This window comes from Suricata suricatta, chromosome 9 (assembly GCF_006229205.1).
Source record: "Suricata suricatta isolate VVHF042 chromosome 9, meerkat_22Aug2017_6uvM2_HiC, whole genome shotgun sequence".
NCBI classification, from domain to species: Eukaryota; Metazoa; Chordata; class Mammalia; order Carnivora; family Herpestidae; genus Suricata; species Suricata suricatta.
Genome location: NC_043708.1, coordinates 68,953,384 through 68,958,477, shown reverse-complemented (window position 1 = coordinate 68,958,477; position 5,094 = coordinate 68,953,384). Strand labels below are relative to the sequence as shown.

Here is a 5,094-nt window from a genome sequence, read left to right as displayed (position 1 = left end):
ACTGGGAATGGGGCCCCAGGGCTGAGCATCTCTGTGCTCTCTACTTCTTGGCAGCCAAGAATGGGTGGGAGTTAACCTCATGGTTTACACCTCTTAGCAGAAGGGTGGGAAATCAGGCTCTGCTTCTCACCTTCCCTTGCAGTGAGCTGCTGTTAGCACAAAGTCCTCACGTACAAGGAAACCCCCGCAGGATTTCCAATTTCCATCTGGATTCTGGATCCGGAGATATGCCATGAAGGGATGAGAATGAGGCTTGGCTTCGTGGCCCCCGATTATTTTCCCTGAAAGAAAAAGTCTACTCTGCCTGCTGTGCTCATGAGGCCAAGGCTGGAGAGGGGCAGAGGGAGAAGAACTGAGGCAGAAGGGAGTCAGGGTGGTGGAGAGCACAGTCTGTAGTGGCCAGAAGTGCCCAGAAGGCTTCCCTGGGCAGTCTTCCCCAGGCGCAGTATGCCTGTGTGGCTCCCTCAGTTGTGTGTCCGACTTCGGCTCAGGTTGTGATCTCATGGTTCATGGGTTTTACCCCCACATAGGGCTTGTGTTGACAGCTTAGCGCCTGGATCTTGCTTCGGATTGTTTCTCCCTCTCTCTCTGCTCCTCCCCCCCACATGTTCTCTCTCCATCTCGCTCTCAAAAATAAATAAACATTAAAAAATTGAAAGAAAAAAATTTTGCAGGCGTTAGGTAGGCTATAGAAATTAGCCACTTTCGGGACGCGTGGGTGGCTTAGTTGGTAAGCGGTGTTCTGGCTCTGGTCATGATCTCGAATCTCGTGGGTTCCATCCCTGCATCAGGCTCCATGCAGACAGCTCAGAGCCTGAAGCATGCTTTAGATTCTATGTCTCCCTCTATCTCTGCCTTTCCCCCACTTGTAATCTGTCTCTCTCAGTCTCTCAAAAATAAATAAATGTAAAAAAAAGAGTAAAAAAAAAAAAGAAAAAGGGAAATCAGCCACTTTCTCCAACTGCCCCTTCCTGACAATATAATTATTTCTCATTCCTACCTTTCAACCTTCTTTCAGATGCCATCGTAAAATAACTCAATGTCCAGATGACAAGGTTAGGGTCTGGAGGGGGATAGCACCCACGGGCCTTTCTGGGGGTCAGTGTTCTGCCATGCCATTCCTGCTGAGTGTTTATCCCACTTCAAATCTGCCCATCTTTGAGTGAGGTTGGCAGATGTGATGTGGGATTAAAGGTCAGCAGGTCTGGGATGTGCCTGATTATAGATGAGCAGGGCTGTGTCTCAGTGGGGTGGGACTGGGCCTCTGTTGGTGGGGACAGTCACTCACCTGCATCAACCTCAGAGGCCAGAAGAAAGGTCACCAAGACCAGGAGTGGCTTCATTTCTGCAAGTAGGTGCCTGGGTCAGGGCTTCTGGCGCCTCCTCCTAGACTTCTAACCCTGGTGTCCTTCTCTGGTCTTGTGGTCTTTATCACCTAAAGCTCCCTCCTCTCAGGGCCTTCTGCTGTGTCTGATCAATCCTGGACTGGGTTAAATAACTTACTGGACACCATATCAGTATTGGAGATCTTGACCACACCAGCTAGAAGCAGAAACCACAGGCTACAGATGGGGTGGTTAAAAATATCACATCAGAGAGTAGCAAGTCCCTGAGCTACAGAAATCTGAGCCTTATGACGATAGATCTGAGAACGTGTCATTTTCCTTACTCTCTTTAGATTGTCAGAACGATCTTTTATTGAAGCCCCTTTTGAGTGAGACTCAGGGGTAGTGGAGGGGAGATTCCTTGCTTCGGGTGGAAGAGACAGAATCATTGAATATCTGATAAGGATGGGGAGGGCCATGGTTAGAGGAGGGACAGAATGAATGGTGTGGAGTAATGTTGAAATTAGGGCTTTGTCCAGTAAGGAAAGAAGTGAGTGGTTTAAAGCAACAGCAATGATACCACCACCACCATAAACAGCATTTATATTTCCCAGGATCCTGCAAATTGGTCAGAGTTTATTGTGGAGAACTCTCCTTTGCTCCTTTTGGTGTCAGGAGAGGTTTGCAGGCTGGAGGCTGGGATCACCTGAAGGCTCACTCACCAATGCCCAGTGGTTGGTGCTGGTTGACTACTGGGCATGTCAGTTCCAGTCCATGATGTCCCCTCATGTAGTCTTTGCATGGGCTTGTTTAGTCTTCCTGCAACATGATGGTTGGCTTCCCAGAGGGAGCATGACCCCACCGTCAGGCTGGGCAGCACCATTCTACCATATTCGACTTCTTGGCGCAATCAGAAGTCTCCATACATATTGAAAGGGAAGGGACAAAGAATACACTTGTCAGGGGAAGGAGTGTTTCAGTCATGTCAGAAGAGCCTATGGGATTGAAGACACACAACGGCAATCGTAGCAAAGGACAGGCTGCCATACAGCATTGGGTGCAGGTTGAGTTGGTCAGAGGACCTGAAACCACTGATTGATCTAAGTTGAAGTCACAGCCTTTGGACAGGTTGGGGCCTGCTCTTTCCAAAGAAATGCATTGAGGATGGAAGAGGGTTGCTTCTCTCAGAGGAGATACTGCTCCCGTGTGACGTGGGGATGAATGCCAGGGAGCTGGAACAGTGTCCTCACACCACTGTCTGGAGAGCTTTCTTTCTCGTAAACCTGTAGCATTTGCTAAATAACTTCTTCTAATCATCTCCCCACAATGGGTCAAGAGAAGGGAGTCATAGAACTGAAAATATGGTGTTTCTAACCATGTTGATCCCAGGTCTCTGGAGAAGCAATAACATAATGGTGACTCTGGCAGGGTGGGGGCCACAGGGAACCAGTAGATGGCATTCAAGCCCATGTGAGGTGAGGAAGGTGCCCACGCCAGGCCTCCTCTGTGGACACCCTCCTCCTCCAGCGTGTGCTTGGACGCCGTGCACGGGGCAGCTCAGCTTGGGATGGCAGACTACATGTGAGGTGAGGAGGGCCGCCCAGCTCCGGAGCAGACGCCCAAGTGGTATGAGGAGGATGTTCACAGTAGAGACTGGCCTAGGAGGTGGTACCCGAGCTCAAGCAGGCAGGGGCCTCCGCTGAGGGGTATCTGGTGTAATTTGTCAGAGCGGGTTGAGTGCAATGAGGTGGGCTCTGGCATGAGGGGCTGCCTTTAAAATGAAACAGTCTTTGCCAGGGCAAGGTTTTTTTTTTTTTAATTGGCGTTGCAAAATATATATTTTTGCATTTAATTTTACTTTCATCTTATCTATGTCTTTATATTTAAGATGTATCTCTTGCAAACAGTACAAAGTTTGGTCTTGCATTTCTTATCTGGGCTAAGAATCTCTGTCCTTTAAATAGAGTGTTTACTCTCTATTTACATTCAGTGGAGCTGCTGATAGCATTGGATGAAGAATATCTTATCGATATTTGATTTATGTTGGTGTGATGTATTTTTATTGTTCTTTTGTCTTTCTTTTTCAGCCCTTTTTTTTGTGACCCATTTTGTTTTCTCTTTTGGCTTTTATTTATACTTATATCTATGATCTTATTTACTCCTGGATTACAATATGAGGCCTCACATATCACTGTCTTCTTTGAATTTATGTTATAACACTTCACATAAGAACTTTGTAATGAAGTGTTTTCATTTAACTCTCCCCCCAATTTTGAATTATTTTTGTCATACATTCTATGATGTGTCATAATTCCTAAAGCATTTTGTCTTAAATAATCCATAATCTTTAATAGAAATTTACATAAAGTTTTTTAAGTGTTTTCTTTTTCCTTTATTTATTTACTTATTTTTATAGATTTTAAAAATTTTTATTCATTTTTTTAATATAACTCCTTGTGACCCTGGGTTCCATACAGCTCCCAGTTCTCATCCCAACAAGGGCCTCCTCTGTGTCCATCACTTGCATTCCCCTGTTCCCACCCCCTCAACCCTCAGTTTGTTCTCCCTCTTGAAGAGTCTCCTATGGTTTGCCTCCCTCCCCCTCTGTATGGATTGATTTTTTTCCTCCTTCCCTTCCCCCCATGGTCTTCCGTTCACATAAAGTCTTTTATATTTAGTCACATTTCACCCATTATTTCTCTTGTTCCCTTTCTGCTCCCAACAGGGATCATTTCTCTTTGGTCTAAAGAACTTCTTTTTGTGTTTTTTGCAACAAAGTTCTGATGGCAACAATTCTCTCATGTTAGTTTTTTCTGAACATGTCTTTATTTTGCCTTTACTAGGAACCATCATTTCCCTGGATATAGAATTCCAGGTTGAATTCTAGAAATTGGTGGCTCATTTCTTTTTTCCTTGGAACTCTTTAAAAAATGTCATTTGTCTGTCTTCTGATTCTGTTGTTTCTAGGAGGAGCACGTGGTCATTCCTCTTGCTGTTTCCTCTAAAGTAATGTGTCTCTCTTCCCTTCTCCTTGCAGTTCTTGATCTCTCTCAGACCCAATATGAGTGTTATGTGCTTAGATGTGGCTTTCCCAGTCCTCCCAGACTCACTGAACTTCCTGACTCTGGGGATGAGAAATGCCATCCAGCAACAGGCCTCTGAGCAAAAGGAACCCATGCTGCCCTTGTTTGGTGGTGACATATGTGGGGTGGTGAAAAGCACTGTGTGTGGGTACAGGTAGGTAATAAGCCTGTGAGTTCTCCAAGTGCACAGGGAAGGTAATGGAAGGCCGAGCCATCCCCATACACGTTCCTGAAACACAAGAGCCACTTTGGCGTTCCTTCAGGCCTCTCCATCCCCAGGAGCTGGCTTTGCATTTCTCTCTGGTCACACTGGGTCCTGACTCTTCTGGTGGGTGTGTGGGCAAGGAAGGGTGGTGGGAGCAGATGTGGGGACGAGGGGCACTTTCTTGTGGTCTTTGCAGAGTTATTTTATGTTGTGTTTTTTCTTAGTTTTCATTCCAGAGTATTTTGAGCAAGGGAGGAATTATTTCCTTCAAGGTGGGGGTTAGTGGATGTTTCCCCAGACAAAGGATGTTTGGAGGAAGTGGCATGGATATGGGGCTTCCCTTCTTCTGCCCAAGTGTGCCGATGAGTGGACTGCAGCTTTCCTGAGGCTGATGTTTGGAATACTTGTCCAGGAATGACTGTCACAGGAGCCTGGAGGCTTTCTGTCAGGGAGGTGCCTGAGCAGAAATCTTGTGTTCAGG

The 5,094-nt window shown here is 46.2% G+C and overlaps 1 pseudogene; it reads right to left on the bottom strand.

The window, feature by feature from the left end:
- Window positions 1-1,450, bottom strand: part of LOC115300688 — a 2,792-nt pseudogene extending 1,342 nt beyond the window's left edge.
- Between the last annotated feature and the right edge of the window lie 3,644 nt (window positions 1,451-5,094).